The sequence below is a fragment of the Nansenia antarctica genome (genome assembly GCF_963989245.1).
Source record: "Nansenia antarctica genome assembly, chromosome: 19".
Taxonomy (NCBI): domain Eukaryota; kingdom Metazoa; phylum Chordata; class Actinopteri; order Argentiniformes; family Microstomatidae; genus Nansenia; species Nansenia antarctica.
Window position 1 is genome coordinate 6,055,398 of NC_137692.1, and position 19,566 is coordinate 6,074,963.

General features: G+C 43.6%; 1 pseudogene across 1 annotated transcript; it reads right to left on the reverse strand.

The window, feature by feature from the left end:
- Positions 1–7,008: 7,008 nt before the first annotated feature.
- On the reverse strand, positions 7,009–19,565 carry LOC308173844 (annotated as a pseudogene). The gene is made up of 13 exons: positions 19,391–19,565; positions 18,794–18,893; positions 18,289–18,356; positions 18,096–18,166; positions 17,883–17,965; positions 17,695–17,806; positions 17,388–17,528; positions 16,897–17,199; positions 15,868–16,536; positions 13,031–13,495; positions 10,908–11,355; positions 8,729–9,208; positions 7,009–7,067 (listed from the first exon to the last, which is right to left on the reverse strand). The product of its transcript is annotated as an uncharacterized misc_RNA (transcript).
- Between the last annotated feature and the right edge of the window lies 1 nt (position 19,566).

Consider the following 19,566-nt stretch of genomic DNA (forward strand, 5'->3'; position numbering starts at 1 on the left):
CTACCACCAGGCTCTCCAGGACCCGACGGTACTGAAACACCAGCGCTACAGGGACCATCTGGCCTCAGTGTTCACACGACGCATGGACTGGGCTGTCTGTCTCCGCTCAGGCCTTCCGACACGGGGCAACAACACAAATAACTTTGTGGAGAGTGCCATGAGGGTTCTGAAGGACAGGATCTTCTACAGGTAGGGATGCAATGCCATTCACACATACACACTCTCTGATATGATGCGTTTTGTGTAGCTATGTGCAAATGTTGTGTGCCTATCAAATATTGCAATACTCATTGTTTAACCTTAAACATATTTTAAGTGTGTCCACTCTCAGGACATAAACTGGCCACTCTTAGTGAACATGATTTGCTGTAACTGGACCTGAGCCAAAGATAGAGACCATAGCTAGTGGGGACCAGTATAAGGTTACCAGTGGTCAGCAAGACAGAAACGCATGAACACAGGATGGAGACTTATATGGGTACTGGGGTCAATAGATCAGTATATTTGGGAACGAACGGTCAGCTGACTGAGAGTCAGGTAACTGTTGACCGGCCGTTATGGTATTGGAAAGAGGCGAAAGCCACATCTAACTTTAGTGACAAGGGACAGCTGTTTCCGGTGTCAGCGGAAATCTAGCATATAAGCCCACTGCAAAGTGTCATTCGAGGTGTGACTCTCACCGTTGCTTGCCGTGTGTTGAGAGGCTGACCCAGCGCTGTGGAATAAACTTTATCTTAATTGTCTACTTGAGCAAATCTATTAATTAATTGCACCTCGGCCTGCCGCCCTTCATCTGACATTCACCCACTATCAATCTCTCTCTCACACACACACACACAGACACTTTCTCACACACACAAAGACTCTCTCTCTCACACACACACACACACACACGCACCATGAATTACAATGCTTATCTTTTCCTTTATAGTATCGTGATTCTCAGAGGTATAATTCTGATACGATTCAGTTCTCAATTCCCTTCCCTACAGGCTGAAGGCCTACAACATCACTCAACTGGTAGACTTCATCTTCACCAGGCTGGAGGCATACTATGTCAGGAGACTACTGGATGCCGCAAATAAGAGTACTGCGAAGCGGGAGTCCAAGTACAAAGACGTTGTGTGTCCTGACAGAATCGTCAAGGTGTGTATTCTTTGTGCATATGTAAGGGCGTACACCCAAAACGGTCACTACCACAGTGCGTTTTGAACCCAGAAGCATTAGCTGGAATGGAATGGAATGGAATGGAATGGAATGGAATGGACTTTATTTGTCATTGCTACAGTACAGGTACCAAACAACGAAATTTAGGAGGGGTGGCTCCCCTGGTGTTAGGAAAGGAAAAAGAAAACACATTTTAGAAAAAGCATAGATGCATAAAATCACAAGAAGGTAAGGAGCTGGTTTACATCAATAAAGGCTATGTACACAACCCACTGTACTATACTGCACAGATAGTCAACTAGGGTTGTCATATTGCACAAAGAGTCTTTTTTCACATTATTTTAAAGTGTCACAGTTTGCAGGCTTGAAAATGTACATGTTTGTGCCTCAGCACTAGCTGCCATACAATCCGTCCGGACTGTCCTGGGCCCAGAACTTAGGCCTTTTCTGTGTTCAGGGCCTTGACGGCCCTGTGGTAGAAGCAGTCCTTCAGTCTGTTTGTCTTAGCGGCCGGGGTCCTGTACCTCCTGTTCGAGGGCAGCTTGACAAAGTGTACGTGCCCAGGGTGGGTCGGGTCCTTGGAGATCTTGGAGGCCCTCCTGAGACAGCGTGTGTTGTACAGCTCCTCCAGAGAGGGGAGGGGGGCGCCGGTGATCTTCTGTGCTGTTCTCACGACTCTCTGTAGCTCGTTTCTCTCCGCTGTTGTGCAGCTGTAGAACCAGTTGGAGATGCCGAAGGTGAGGATGCTCTCCACTGCGCCATGGTAGAAGGCCACCAGTATCTCCTGCTTGTTGTGTTGTTTCCTGAGGCATCTCAGGGTGTATAGCCGCTGTTGTGCCCTCTTGATGGTGCCTTTAGTGTTGTCCTTCCAGGCCAGGTCATCCCGCATGTTGTGTCCCAGGAATCGGAGGGTTGAGACTCTCTCCACGCTCTCTCCGTCGATGAGCAGGGGCTGGATCTCGGACTTTTTCCTCCTGAAGTCTACGATGAATTCCTGGGTCTTTGACTTGTTTAGCAGCAGGTTGTTAACCTTGCACAGCTTGCTCAGTTGCTCTACCTCATCCCTGTACGCCGACTCGTCCCCCCCCGAGATACATCCCACCACGGTGGTGTCGTCTGCAAACTTTACGATGTAGTTGCTGGGGTGGACGGGGGTGAAGTCGTGGGTGTAGAGGTTGTAGAGCTGAGGGGTTTTGTAACTCACTGAAGGGATCTTTCAATACTGACCAGCTTGGCTTCTTACACAGGCTTGCTGGGCTTCTTACACGGCTATTTACCAACAAAATGTATACATAAAGACAAAATGTTGATCACAAAGTATTTTACGTTTATTTTGTAACGCCTGAGCTTATTTTTTTGTAATATTATCTTCAACGTTCATCTCTTTTCATATTTTAGGAAGATGAATCCAACTATGCGGTTCCCAGTGAATCTGGAGAAGCTGTGTACCTGGTGAATGTCTCTGTGGGCATGTGCACCTGTCCAGTTGGCAACAATGGGGCTCTCTGCAAGCACCAGCATGCGGTAATGCAGGCCTTCAACGTGCAAGGCAGCCACTCCTTTCCAGTGATGTCATCCACTGCAAGGAAGTGCTTTTATGAGATTGCCACAGGTATAGTACTTGGCTTGCTTGTCCATTCGCCTGATATATTATACACACAGTCTCTCAAAAATGAACAGTATTGCTTACTTCATGACTCTGTGTACCTCTGTCAAAAAGGAAAGCTCAACGTACCAGACAACTGGTTTAAGGGTTTGGAGTTTGAGAGGGAGGAAGACTTTGAGGAAACTCAACTCAATGCAAACAAGCACGCAGATTGGAGTCCAGCCTACAGCTGTGGCTCGTCGGAAGACACCACTTGGGGGCAGACGGGCACTGATCACCGGGCGGCCTCCTAAAAGAGTCCGGAGGGAGCATGACTATGGGAAAGTGAAAGAGGGGAGCGGTGCACTGCCCAAAAGATCTGCACCACACTCCCTCTCTCAGTGTGTGTCTGATGGTGTGTCCCTGGGTGGCCAACACAGCAGAAAATGAACACACTCCCCTGAAGTTGCGTCAACACACACTGTAGCTGTCCTGTTGGTTTTTTGTTTAAATGTGTATGCTCCGCTACTCATTCATTATAAATGAATATAAATCACAATTCAGATCGTAATCTCACCTATGCCCGCTCACTGCCATGATCTCCCTCACCTCGATTCCCGCATCGGACAGTTTCTGTATGTCTAATTAACATCGGACAGTTTCTGTATGTCTAATTAACATCGGACAGTTTCTGTATGTCTAATTAACGGTCATTTAATAGAACACCTGTGTGGCGGAGCGATACACATAGTTAAAGGTCCAAGTGCTGTTATACTGTATATCGGAATGCCTCTTGTCCTAGGAGGGAATTGTTCACAGAGGGTGGAATTCTACATCTGCGTGTGCCGTGTTAGGATTCCACCCATAATTGTTCTTCCAGAGCCTACATCCCACTGTCCACACTTGGCGTGCTGTTATTAAGTGGGCATGGCCAGCTCGCTTCGTACTCGGTAGTGTTGGACATTGGGACCTAGACTCTATAGCCTTTCATAAAGGGGTGTGCATTACTGAAATGTGTTGATGTGGAAAGCTTCGACTGGCTGGCCTAGAGGTTGTTCCTAAGTACTGGTCTGGTTTCGGCGAACTTTACCTTTAACCCCCCAACCCAATACTAACCTAAACCTGTAGGAGGTCACAATGCAACGCACCCTTAGATCAGTTCTTGGAACAACTTGGACCTATTCAGTGGGGAGGCCAAACAAAGTTACGTTCAGATAGAAATGTGCTGTCTAGAACAGACACTATGCTCTGTCGGTCGTGCAGAATAGGGAAGCGTGTTCTCTCCGTACACTACAGTTCTATCGCTCCACTGAATAGGCAGGGTTCGAGTGTGTGTGTGTGTGTGTGTGTGGGGGGGGGGGTGTTAGATGCCCCCATAACAGATCAGGGCCCTGCCACTAGAATTTAAGTATCAATGAGGGTCCCCCTCTAAAAAGTCAGAATCAACCAAGTTGTGTGTGTGTGTGTGTGTGTGTGTGGGGGGGGGGGGGGGGTGAGTTGAACCCTGTGAATAGGCCCCTGTTATACACACATTCATCTGCTTCTTCTCCTCCTCCTGGTGTTCCATCTCTCTAGAGCCAACACTATTATACTGTTTCCTGATACCTACTGTATATAATTATTTGTTTTAAAAAAAGAAGTAATAAATGGCTAATCTATATACTTAACATTTAGGTGTTGGTATGATACATGTGGTTCACATTGTAAAAGGAATAAAATAAACAATTGAATTGCAATCGATGTATTATGTTTAATTAAAGACAAAAACAGACTTTTACATTTGGGTGTTCTTTTTCTACGTTGTGTGAAGATCGGCTTGAATATAATCTAAGAGAGTTCAAGTTTAAACAACTCCTAAAGTTCTGAAATGTTCCTGAAATGTACTGCTCCCTTGATACTGTATTTCCCCTGTGTGGTTGCTTATGCAGTAATATGGTTTGTGATAGCTGGTTAATATCAGAATAAAACGTGCAGACTGCAGAATGAGTGTTTCTGGTTTATTTTATGAAGCTGTGTATTTTTACACTGTGTTGCCCAGTCAATAAACATGTTTCCTTATGACTTCTAACTTCTCTGGGCGTGCTTTTCAACCCGTTCACACGCCGCATGCTAGCGTTTACGTTAGCCCAAGCTATAGCTTATAGCAAGGAGTCTGGCTTTAGATGGTAGACTCGCCAGCCAATGAGGGGGCAATGAGGGAGTGCTTCGCCAACCAATCAGGTAGCGTTATTGCCAGCCAATGAGGGGGCAATGAGGGAGTGCTTCGCCAACCAATCAGGTAGCGGTATAGCCCTGCCACCCCCTACCATCCTGGGTTTCGCAAATTCGCGTGCCGTCTGGGTATAAACTCCACTCCTTCCGCGTCACATGGGACACGAGAACCAATCACATTCGAGAATTCTCGCATCAGCCAATAGGATCGCGTATTTTCAAAAAAAATGCAACCTATCTATTTTAGTGATTGGTTGCTGGGCGTTGCATATTTTTTGGGCGAACATTTTTACCTATATAAACAGATCTATCCAACGAGCCCAGGGTTGCCATATTTCAGACAGCAGCCATTTCGGTAAAGCTGTGCGTAAAGTACTAACTTTTGGCGAATTTATGAGGATTTTACGGACACAAGCACCACAATCAAGTAAAATAAACAACCAAATGTGTTTTTGTCGACGTTTTATTGTCACTAATATGAAAGAGCTAAAGCGGTGTCCAAGCATGACCCAGTTCAAAAAGCGCTATAAAAACATGGTTTTCACCAGGTACGAGGAGGAAGAAGGGCTTTGATAGTTACCAGTTGTTTTCACAGATTATTTGTTTATTTACATTATCTGTTTTCTATTGTTGGTAAATATGTAAATATGTAAATACATTTGATTTAATTAAAAAAATATATTATATTAATATTGAAGTTAACTGCAGAGTATTAATTATTAATCTCTGAGTATTGGAGAAGGGGTAGGATTAAATAAGCTTATGCTTCTTCCTACTCCTTTTCGGACATGTTAAGTAAATAGTGTTTTTTGTTTTGTTTGTTTTTTCTTGTTTTTGTTTTGTTTTTTCTTGTTTTTGTTTTGTCTTTTGTTGTTATAACTATTTATTTTTACACATGTTAGAAATAAAGCATTCATTCATTCAAAGAAAACATGTTTAGGAGGCAAAAGAGCACCTCATCTCAAAATCGAACGGAAAAAGGGAAAATTGCGTTTTGGGGGGTAGGCTCGCCTTCAAAAAAAAATTGGTGTTCCCATCTGCCACGTCATTCCCTCTCAGAACCAGGTTGTCAGCTGTTCTGGCCCCGTCCCAATTCACCCCTAGCCCTTCGTTTTCACCCCTATGGCTCGATTTGCGCGTTCACGTTTAGGGGTAGGGCTGTCCCAATTCATATTTCATCGAGCCATGGCTTCATTTCGAGGGCTAACTATGACTTCGTTTCGAGCGATTTCAGGACCAGACTAGCTTTGAAGCCATATGGGTACGCTACCCCTTGATTCCAGGATGCATTGCGAATCATCTACAGAAATCTTATGTCGCTCTATTCAATGCGTAAATGTCATTTTAATTCTCTGTAATTACTTATTAATAAAGATTTGAAAAAGTATGATAACCATCTTATTGTCTTAGTTTAATGTCATTACAATGCATTATAGACCTTTTATTTATAACAAGCATAACCCAAAAATCGCTTTTATGTCGGTGCTGTGTCTAACGTTACAGTAACGCAACGCTGCATGACAGTCGAGCATTTCAGAGATGTACAATCATAAATCAATTATTACCTGTGGCGTTTGACAGTGGATGATGGTACACATATGTAAAGTTATCTATCCAGGTGTTTGCAATAAGGCTTACTTAGCTTACTCCAGGACTCCATAGTCTCCGACTAAGCCACAGTTGAGATACTTTCATGCAAGCGGCTTAAATTACCTAGTTTAACTAGTCAAGATTAGGCCTAGTCCTGTCTTTATTTAAGCCCTGTCTGAGCAACCGGCCATGTCATGTTGGTCAAATTATATGAGATTTGGTTGGAGGTAGTAAATTTCATTCACAAGGTTTGGCAAGAAAACATGAACATAAAACAAACAAAAAATCCCCAGTGAAGGATCATGTGGTCAGTGTGACCAGGTCATCACTAGAGGCCACTCCCTAGTTCCCATGGATCTAGGATCAATTTACCAACCACAAATAAATAATATCCTTTAGCGTTCACGGGGAAAACCCAAAACTGACCCTAGATCAGTGTCAGTGACTTCATCTCACTACGAGTCCTTGGTCTTATGAACAGAGAAGCACTTGTTAATTTTAGACAGAGAGTAGCCTAAGAATGAAAACATGTATTAAAAGTTTTAAGGGTAACGTAACTTATTTTTTTTTAACCTTTATTTATACAGGTAAAAAACACATTGAGCCCCAAGGGCTCATTTTCAATTGTAACCTGTTCACAGACATACAACATCCACCACAAACAAATACAATACAAAACCTGGCCTACATAGTCTAAAAACTAAACTAAAAACGACATAGTCTAAAACTAAAAATAGTCTAAAATAATCTAAACTTTCCGTCAATATAGAATAAAACTAAACTAAAACTACATAGTCTAAAACTAAAACTAGTCTAAAACAGTCTAAGATAATCTAAAACTAAACTAAAACTACAAAAACCTAAAACTAGACAGCTAAAGATGAATGAATGAATGGTCTTTATTGTCATTGATATAGTACAGGTACCAAACAACGAAATTTGGGAGGGGTGGCTCCCCTGGTGCTAGGAAAGAAAAAAACAAGAAGGGAAAGGAGCTGGTTTACATAAATAAAGGCTATGTACACTATCCACTATACTTTACTGTACAGATAAAACGACTAGGGTTGTCATATTGCACATAGTGTTATTGCACATTCATTTAAAGTGTCGCAGTTTGCAGACTTGAAATGTACACATTTGTGCCTCAGCACTACACCTGAGTTTTTCAATCCAGCAGCAATAGATAAATGAGAACTTTGAATAAAATGTGATGTTCAACCTTCCTGTGTGTACCGTATAAAGACTGACTAGACAACTAAAGGCCTAACTGGCTCCAAACTAGTCTTTGGCTTTATAATTTCAATACTGTGTCACGTGAATAAGAAATGAGTATTTAGCTCCCATGTTAAACCCATCCTGTCATTGTATGACTAGAAAAACCTACAAAAACGACCATGCCATTGCACTGTATACGTATGATAAGCCCTGAATCCAAGAAGTGGTACAACAAACAACCATTCTCTGACCTCCCCAAAAAAGTCTGTGACACTCAGTTCAGTATATCAATCACTCATACGAAAATGATTTAACCAAAAGGGGTAGCTTCCATATAATAACTCCATCTGGTAGAAAGGCGGACATTTTACCCATTGTGGTGTACATGCCCCATCATAAGCATTCACTCCAACAAACAATGCTTGTAAACAAAGTGAGGGTTACAATTTCTGACATTAACAAATGTATTTAAGGCTTTTTATATACCTTGTACAATGTATACATTTTACATGCTATTGTTGAACTAAAAGGTATAACATAACAGTTTTTTTTAAGTAGAAAAAACAGCAAACCATACCCATTTCACTGACTTATGTCCATAGAACATGGTCTAAATTAAGTTGTGGGAATTGTCTAAAACAAACCAGAAACATGAAGAAAAAAAAAATCTCTATTGGTATTCCTGATACAGGACTGTTTATGTATAAAAAATAACTGATAGTACAGTTCAAAATTAAATTCACAGTATTCTTTCTTATGAACGCTAGAAAAAACAAACTGGATTTTAAAAAAGCAAACACAAAAGGTCCACAGCCAAAAGTGATAACATGTTTATTTTTTTAATGTTTTTTTGTATACTTGAATAATGAGTTTAAAAGAAAGGATAGAAAGAAAGGGTGTCTCAGTGAATGTGAAAAGAGGGATGCAGAGAAAAAAAGGGTGCCGTTGGCGATGCATGACCAGAAGGGAGGCTGAAGTCATCGTAGTCGGTGCGGCGTTGTTTATTAGGAGAGTGGTCGTTGACATGGTCGTCGCCATGGTAACGGCGCTTCCGGTTCGGCCTCTCCTCACTGCTTCCTTGATGGGGTGCCGTTGGCGATGCATGACCAGAAGGGAGGCTGAAGTCATCGTAGTCGGTGCGGCGTTGTTTATTAGGAGAGTGGTCGTTGACATGGTCGTCGCCATGGTAACGGCGCTTCCGGTTCGGCCTCTCCTCACTGCTTCCTGCCCTCCTCACTGCTTCTTTGGAGCTGGGCTTGTCCAGATGGGGCTCTCTGCCCTCTTCTCGTCGCTCCGGCCCTGTGGCCAGGCTGTCGGTCTCAGAGACAGTTCTCTGGATCTCCCTGGTGTCGTACTTGTGTGGGGCTACCAGGCCCACAGAGGCCCCCGGGGCTGGGCCAGGCGGGGGCTTGGAGAAGGCAGAGGTGACCGGGGTGTCGGCTGGGTGGATAAGGCCGTCTGGTTGTTGGGGTGCGTAGTGGAACTACTTGCCCTCTGGGCATCGGTTAGCGAATTAGCTCCTACATCCGATGTGTTCATGGTGGCAGTGGGCATTGGCGAACTAGCAGCAGAGGATGGTGCGTGGTGAGGGAGCGGATTAGCTCCGTTGTCATGGGTGGAGGCGCATATCTCTGGTGTAAGGGAGAGTCGACCCTCACTAACTGCACCGTGCAGACTCTCACTCTGAGAAGGGGTGGCCTGGGTATTATATACCTCTTTGCTAGAAAAAAAGAAGAAGAAAAGCATACAGGCTTAATACAATTACATTCTTAATATCATAATTTAAAATCATTGAAATCTGCACAGTGCCTGGAGGTGTGAGGGTTGTCTCACCTTGGCCGACTGTGATGAGACTCCCTGCCGTTAGCTATGCTTGGACCCACACCAGACGACAGCCCAGGACCACTGCTAGACACCTGCCACAGACCACAAACACAAACATCAATGGGCGCACTGATGAAAATATTTACATGACATGATTACATACTGCAGGATAATGACATGATGACATACTGCAGGATAATGACATGATTACATACTGCAGGATAATGACATGATGACATACTGCAGGATAATGACATGATTACATACTGCAGGATAATGACATGATTACATACTGCAGGATAATGACATGATGACATACTGCAGGATAATGACATGATGACATACTGCAGGATAATGACATGATGACATACTGCAGGATAATGACATGATGACATACTGCAGGATAATGACATGATGACATACTGCAGGATAATGACTAATTCAATACTGTGTCACGTGAATAAGAAATGAGTATTTAGCTCCCATGTTAAACCCATCCTGTCATTGTATGACTAGAAAAACCTACAAAAACGACCATGCCATTGCACTGTATACGTATGATAAGCCCTGAATCCAAGAAGTGGTACAACAAACAACCTTTCTCTGACCTCCCCAAAAAAGTCTGTGACACTCAGTTCAGTATATCAATCACTCATACGAAAATTATTTAACCAAAAGGGGTAGCTTCCATATAATAACTCCATCTGGTAGAAAGGCGGACATTTTACCCATTGTGGTGTACATGCCCATCATAAGCATTCACTCCAACAAACAATGCTTGTAAACAAAGTGAGGGTTACAATTTCTGACATTAACAAATATATTTAAGGCTTTTTATATACCTTGTACAATGTATATATTTTACATGCTATTGTTGAACTAAAAGGTATAACATAACTGTTTTTTTTTACATAGAAAAAACAGCAAACCATACCCATTTCACTGACTTATGGCCATAGAACATGGTCTAAATTAAGTTGTGGGAATTGTCTAAAACAAACCAGAAACTTGAAAAAAAAAAATCTCTATTGGTATTCCTGATACAGGACTGTTTATGTATAAAAAATAACTGATAGTACAGTTAAAAATTAAATTCACAGTATTCTTTCTTATGAACGCTAGAAAAAACAAACTGGATTTTTAAAAAGCAAACACAAAAGGTCCACAGCCAAAAGTGATAACATGTTTATTTTTTTAATGTTTTTTTGTATACTTGAATAATGAGTTTAAAAGAAAGGATAGAAAGAAAGGGTGTCTCAGTGAGTGTGAAAAGAGGGATGCAGAGAAAAAAAGGGTGCCGTTGGCGATGCATGACCAGAAGGGAGGCTGAAGTCATCGTAGTCGGTGCGGCGTTGTTTATTAGGAGAGTGGTCGTTGACATGGTCGTCGCCATGGTAACGGCGCTTCCGGTTCGGCCTCTCCTCACTGCTTCCTTGATGGGGTGCCGTTGGCGATGCATGACCAGAAGGGAGGCTGAAGTCATCGTAGTCGGTGCGGCGTTGTTTATTAGGAGAGTGGTCGTTGACATGGTCGTCGCCATGGTAACGGCGCTTCCGGTTCGGCCTCTCCTCACTGCTTCCTGCCCTCCTCACTGCTTCTTTGGAGCTGGGCTTGTCCAGATGGGGCTCTCTGCCCTCTTCTCGTCGCTCCGGCCCTGTGGCCAGGCTGTCGGTCTCAGAGACAGTTCTCTGGATCTCCCTGGTGTCGTACTTGTGTGGGGCTACCAGGCCCACAGAGGCCCCCGGGGCTGGGCCAGGCGGGGGCTTGGAGAAGGCAGAGGTGACCGGGGTGTCGAGGGAGGGTGTCGGCTAGGTGGATAAGGCCGTCTGGTTGTTGGGGTGCGTAGTGGAACTACTTGCCCTCTGGGCATCGGTTAGCGAATTAGCTCCTACATCCGATGTGTTCATGGTGGCAGTGGGCATTGGCGAACTAGCAGCAGAGGATGGTGCGTGGTGAGGGAGCGGATTAGCTCCGTTGTCATGGGTGGAGGCGCATATCTCTGGTGTAAGGGAGAGTCGACCCTCACTAACTGCACCATGCAGACTCTCACTCTGAGAAGGGGTGGCCTGGGTATTATATACCTCTTTGCTAGAAAAAAAGAAGAAGAAAAGCATACAGGCTTAATACAATTACATTCTTAATATCATAATTTAAAATCATTGAAATCTGCACAGTGCCTGGAGGTGTGAGGGTTGTCTCACCTTGGCCGACTGTGATGAGACTCCCTGCCGTTAGCTATGCTTGGACCCACACCAGACGACAGCCCAGGACCACTGCTAGACACCTGCCACAGACCACAAACACAAACATCAATGGGCGCACTGATGAAAATATTTACATGACATGATTACATACTGCAGGATAATGACATGATGACATACTGCAGGATAATGACATGATTACATACTGCAGGATAATGACATGATTACATACTGCAGGATAATGACATGATTACATACTGCAGGATAATGACATGATGACATACTGCAGGATAATGACATGATGACATACTGCAGGATAATGACATGATGACATACTGCAGGATAATGACATGATGACATACTGCAGGATAATGACTAATTCAATACTGTGTCACGTGAATAAGAAATGAGTATTTAGCTCCCATGTTAAACCCATCCTGTCATTGTATGACTAGAAAAACCTACAAAAACGACCATGCCATTGCACTGTATACGTATGATAAGCCCTGAATCCAAGAAGTGGTACAACAAACAACCTTTCTCTGACCTCCCCAAAAAAGTCTGTGACACTCAGTTCAGTATATCAATCACTCATACGAAAATTATTTAACCAAAAGGGGTAGCTTCCATATAATAACTCCATCTGGTAGAAAGGCGGACATTTTACCCATTGTGGTGTACATGCCCATCATAAGCATTCACTCCAACAAACAATGCTTGTAAACAAAGTGAGGGTTACAATTTCTGACATTAACAAATATATTTAAGGCTTTTTATATACCTTGTACAATGTATATATTTTACATGCTATTGTTGAACTAAAAGGTATAACATAACTGTTTTTTTTTACATAGAAAAAACAGCAAACCATACCCATTTCACTGACTTATGTCCATAGAACATGGTCTAAATTAAGTTGTGGGAATTGTCTAAAACAAACCAGAAACATGAAAAAAAAAAATCTCTATTGGTATTCCTGATACAGGACTGTTTATGTATAAAAAATAACTGATAGTACAGTTAAAAATTAAATTCACAGTATTCTTTCTTATGAACGCTAGAAAAAACAAACTGGATTTTTAAAAAGCAAACACAAAAGGTCCACAGCCAAAAGTGATAACATGTTTATTTTTTTAATGTTTTTTTGTATACTTGAATAATGAGTTTAAAAGAAAGGATAGAAAGAAAGGGTGTCTCAGTGAGTGTGAAAAGAGGGATGCAGAGAAAAAAAGGGTGCCGTTGGCGATGCATGACCAGAAGGGAGGCTGAAGTCATCGTAGTCGGTGCGGCGTTGTTTATTAGGAGAGTGGTCGTTGACATGGTCGTCGCCATGGTAACGGCGCTTCCGGTTCGGCCTCTCCTCACTGCTTCCTTGATGGGGTGCCGTTGGCGATGCATGACCAGAAGGGAGGCTGAAGTCATCGTAGTCGGTGCGGCGTTGTTTATTAGGAGAGTGGTCGTTGACATGGTCGTCGCCATGGTAACGGCGCTTCCGGTTCGGCCTCTCCTCACTGCTTCCTGCCCTCCTCACTGCTTCTTTGGAGCTGGGCTTGTCCAGATGGGGCTCTCTGCCCTCTTCTCGTCGCTCCGGCCCTGTGGCCAGGCTGTCGGTCTCAGAGACAGTTCTCTGGATCTCCCTGGTGTCGTACTTGTGTGGGGCTACCAGGCCCACAGAGGCCCCCGGGGCTGGGCCAGGCGGGGGCTTGGAGAAGGCAGAGGTGACCGGGGTGTCGAGGGAGGGTGTCGGCTAGGTGGATAAGGCCGTCTGGTTGTTGGGGTGCGTAGTGGAACTACTTGCCCTCTGGGCATCGGTTAGCGAATTAGCTCCTACATCCGATGTGTTCATGGTGGCAGTGGGCATTGGCGAACTAGCAGCAGAGGATGGTGCGTGGTGAGGGAGCGGATTAGCTCCGTTGTCATGGGTGGAGGCACATATCTCTGGTGTAAGGGAGAGTCGACCCTCACTAACTGCACCATGCAGACTCTCACTCTGAGAAGGGGTGGCCTGGGTATTATATACCTCTTTGCTAGAAAAAAAGAAGAAGAAAAGCATACAGGCTTAATACAATTACATTCTTAATATCATAATTTAAAATCATTGAAATCTGCACAGTGCCTGGAGGTGTGAGGGTTGTCTCACCTTGGCCGACTGTGATGAGACTCCCTGCCGTTAGCTATGCTTGGACCCACACCAGACGACAGCCCAGGACCACTGCTAGACACCTGCCACAGAACACAAACATCAATGGGCGCACTGATGAAAATATTTACATGACATGATTACATACTGCAGGATAATGACATGATGACATACTGCAGGATAATGACATGATTACATACTGCAGGATAATGACATGATTACATACTGCAGGATAATGACATGATTACATACTGCAGGATAATGACATGATTACATACTGCAGGATAATGACATGATTACATACTGCAGGATAATGACATGATTACATACTGCAGGATAATGACATGATTACATACTGCAGGATAATGACATGATTACATACTGCAGGATAATGACATGATGACATACTGCAGGATAATGACATGATTACATACTGCAGGATAATGACATGATGATATACTGCAGGATAATGACATGATGACATACTGCAGGATAATGACATGATGACATACTGCAGGATAATGACATGATGACATACTGCAGGATAATGACATGATGACATACTGCAGGATATTGTCATGATGACATACTGCAGGATAATGACATGATGACATACTGCAGGATAATGACATGATGACATACTGCAGGATAATGACATGATGACATACTGCAGGATAATGACATAATGGCATACTGCAGGATAATGACATGATGACATACTGCAGGATAATGACATGATGACATACTGCAGGATAATGACATGATGACATACTGCAGGATATTGACATGATGACATACTGCAGGATAATGACATGATGACATACTGCAGGATAATGACATGATGACATACTGCAGGATAATGACATGATTACATACTGCAGGATAATGACATGATTACATACTGCAGGATAATGACATGATTACATACTGCAGGATAATGACATGATTACATACTGCAGGATAATGACATGATTACATACTGCAGGATAATGACATGATTACATACTGCAGGATAATGACATGATTACATACTGCAGGATAATGACATGATGATATACTGCAGGATAATGACATGATGACATACTGCAGGATAATGACATGATGACATACTGCAGGATAATGACATGATGCCATACTGCAGGATAATGACATGATGACATACTGCAGGATAATGACATGATGACATACTGCAGGATAATGACATGATGACATACTGCAGGATAATGACATGATGACATACTGCAGGATAATGACATGATGACATACTGCAGGATAATGACATGATGACATACTGCAGGATAATGACATGATGACATACTGCAGGATAATGACATAATGGCATACTGCAGGATAATGACATGATGACATACTGCAGGATAATGACATGATGGCATACTGCAGGATAATGACATGATGACATACTGCAGGATAATGACATGATGACATACTGCAGGATAATGACATGATGACATACTGCAGGATAATGACATGATGACATACTGCAGGATATTGACATGATGACATACTGCAGGATAATGACATGATGCCATACTGCAGGATAATGACATGATTACATACTGCAGGATAATGACATGATTACATACTGCAGGATAATGACATGATTACATACTGCAGGATAATGACATGATTACATACTGCAGGATAATGACATGATTACATACTGCAGGATAATGACATGATTACATACTGCAGGATAATGACATGATGTCATACTGCAGGATAATGACATGATGACATACTGCAGGATAATGCTTTGCAATAGTATTTCAACAACAATAGCTTCTTCTCTTGTCCTTGCAAGCAGCCAAATACCATGACAACAATCCTATACGTGGCCCGATATCAGATAACCACACTTTATCAGATAGAAACTATTCTATGCTACCGTTTTGGCATGTTATTTGACTAAGTACCTTGTCAGTGTGTTTGAGGCCATTGACTTTGTGGTGTCCGTTCTGGTGACCGTTCTGGTTGGGTTTGGCGATGCCGTTACTGTTGTGGTACGCCCCAGCCTCACTCCCACCAGCACCGTTGGTCTTAACGGCCGGCTGGGGTCGCGGGGCCGGTCCGTAGACGGCTCCTCCGTTCCTCCCGTTGAAATTAGGCTTGGCCAGGCCGTTTTCTAGAGCGCCGCCCTCCTGATCAGACTCCTCTGATGACTCGTGGCCGTACGGCACCAGGAAGGAGGAGCCGTGATTCCCATTACTGGCTAACGTGCCGTTCATACGAGGCGGGCGAGGGGCGGACATACAGGCTGAGGTAGACTGTGAGGAAGAGGAAGAGGAGGATGCGGACGGCTGGACGTAAGAGGAGGAAGCTGAGGCTGAAGAAGAGGATGAGGAGGGGCGGATCTGCTTGCCCTGGCCAATGTAGAAGGAGAGCTTCTGTAGAAGGAGAGCAGGGTCGGGGATCCCAGTGGGACGGCAGAGTGGGTTTGAGGAGATGGAGGACGAGGAGGATGAAGAAGAGGAGGCGGAGGGCAGCACGTGGCTCGGTTTTCCGAGGCCGCCACTGCTGGTGCTAGGCTTGGAGCCAGATGGATTGTCTCTTAGAGAGCCGTTCCCGTTGACGTGAAGGGTGTTCTGTGAAACAACCAAAATAAGTTAGCTACAAGCCTCATTACACACTGATGTTTCCCTTACCATTGAATAGGTGGGGCGGACCCCCCTGTCTGGAGTTTTGGCTTAGATAGAACTCAATAGAAAATGAGTAAATGGTAATGGCATCGCTGGATGTGTACTCATGTGCCCTGCCAAAAACAAATCTGTGCGAAACACTGGTACGCGAGCTTGCTGTGAATACAGTATTATCATTCATTGATCTTTAATAATCATCAGAATTATCATTAAGTATCATGCCAATGTGGTGTGAAGCTGCGTGTGGAGGCTCATATGACAATCAAAGAGTGTGTGTGTGTATACAGTGCAGTATAGAGGCTGTAACTTAGCCATGTTTGGGGGCAGCTGGGGGCCGATGAAGCCAGTGGAGTTGTGGCGAGGTCCAAGGTTGACACGGGGCGTGAGGACAGGGCGCGGGGACGACTGGCCTGGGGTGCGGCTCACGAGGTTACAGTACAGGGGGGGGGGGGGGGCATGCACAAGAAATGTAAGTTGTGAAATGTCTTTGCGCCTCTGTGGTACTCACCTGATGTAGAAGAGCACGTAAGCCTGTTGGTTGAGAACAGATCTGATGTCACTGACAGACACCGAGGAGTCGTACATCTGATACCACTGCCCGTTACTGGCCTGAGAATTAAGAAGAGGACTGTTAACGTCACATCACATCAACATCTAATTCTGAGCAAAATGAGACTGGCTGATGCACTGGTGAACTGAATTTTTATGGGGTGTGTGTGTGTGTGTGTGTGTGTGTGTGTGTGTGTGTGTGTGTGTATGTGTGTGTGTGTGTGTGTGTGTGTGTGTGTGTGTGATACCTTGATGTAGCAGTAGTAGTGTCCAGCATGGCAGCTACGGCCTGAGTGGACCAGCACTGCGTATAGAACATAGACCTGGGGCTCCCCGTGGGACTGGGACATGAAGGGCCTAAGGTCCAGGTACTCGGGGTACCTCACGTCCTGAGTAAGGAGAGTAAGGACGTGGTCAGCACCACACAGGGAAACGGACAGGGGGTACATCTTCAAAATAACTAAGGCATTTCTGATTGTCTGAGAAGAGGAAAAAAATACCCTATTGCATTTAACATTCTAAACCTGAATCCAAATATTCCCAAAATGATCTTACCTTTCCAATCTTGCCCCCGTTGAAGTTGGCAAAGCGCTTCAGTGAGATGGTGAGCACGTTGGAGCTCCGGTGGATGGTGAATCTCTTTGAGGCTGGAACCATTTTCTTACACCTGCAGACAGGTTTTAGTCAGTTGCATTCCAAACTCAATAGGCTGCACAAATAAATGAATACAGGTATATACTAACTTTGTGCATTTGTATGCATTCTCTCCATCCAGTTGCTCTGGCTTGACAAACTGCTCCAGTGCCTTGGTTATGCTGGGAGCCATCTGCAAGACGACAGACACAATTCTCAATTATTTACTTATTACCAATATCTCATATCACGATGAATAATTCTTGCAAAAGGTACTTGATTGATGTGAAACAGCAGAATGATTATGTATAATTGTGTGTTACCGTTATTTCCAATGCGACATCCAAGTAGGGGTCAAACGTGTCAGAGACTGCTTTGCAGTTTAAACATTTTACTGTGAAAGATTGAGCATTGAAGATTCAGTGCTTTTCTTTGCTAACTTTGTACGGGTAAGCAACATACATACAGTATAAGCAGCATACAAATGAGCAATGCACGTTTGGACCAATAACTTACCCCTGGATCGTAGGTACCCTCCAAAGACTTGGTGGATAAAACTGGTTGCCTGCGTTTGCCTGTCCAATCTATTGAAAAAAGAAATGTCAGAAGAATTAAAAAGACAAACTACAAACTACTCAAAATGTGAATGAATTATTCCTAATAGTCAGCCAGTCTGTACTACAGTACATTCTCAAATCAAGATACTCGTTTATTAACCATTAGCAACACAAACTGTTACAGCCCTTTGAGAAGAAGAAATAAAGGGGAAGAGACAGCAGAGGAAATAGAGCAAAGATAATTACAGAAAGGTAACCTGTTGGCGCAGAAAGGAAATCCACTATCCACAAGAGCTTGCTACAGTCAGTTTTAAGGGTCGCTTCTATAAGCGAGGGTCATTGCAACATATCTATTAATCATGTCTCACTGTATTCTAAGCTAAATATGAATGTAGGTCAGATCCAAGTACACTACATCCTAGTGGCTGAACACTGATTTCCATAACTCCCTCAGTAACACCTACTTGGTTCCAGGCAGGCAGGACTTTTGCATAGCATCCACTGTGCATCGCAGGAACTCGTGGGCATCCTCCTGACTCCCTAAGCGGAAGTGCTTTGCCATCTCTACCGGGTGTAACAGGGCAGGTAGATGACCAAACCATACAGTTGACAAACACTTGAGAGCATCAAACAATCACATTGACATGGTTATGGTTAGCTGTTACTTATCGTTTGGTATTTTGGTGGAAGCATAGGATGCTATTGCTAAGAAACTGTCTGTCAAATAGTTCTCCCTCCAAAATAAATTGATAGCACCTTCTACTTTTTTGGAGGGAAAATACATTTTCTGAAGATACTGTGTGTTCCCTGGATTTGGCACCTGTGATGCTATCCAACTCTCTTTGCATTTTTGGAGGGAAAACTATTTAGCTGACAGGCTGGTCATATTGTCCATATATCTATTATTTTGATACAGCAAATATGTTTTTTTGTTTTGTTCTGATGTGATTGCAGGCAGTTATTATTATTATAATTTTTTTTTTTTACAACAACACATATTTCCATCAAGCATATATTAAATAGTAATATAGTTTTTTTTCTGATTGTGAGTGGACACTCACGTTTTAGTTCATTGAAGACACCAATGGGCTTGATGACGTTCCTCGAGTTAGCAAAGACCTGGGTGATGTGGTTCTGCATGGTGCACATCATACAGAAACCAGGCTCATGACCTAAAGGGGAACAGATATGGAGGTTAATCGGATAAGAGGCATGTTGTACCGTATCTTCTAGCATT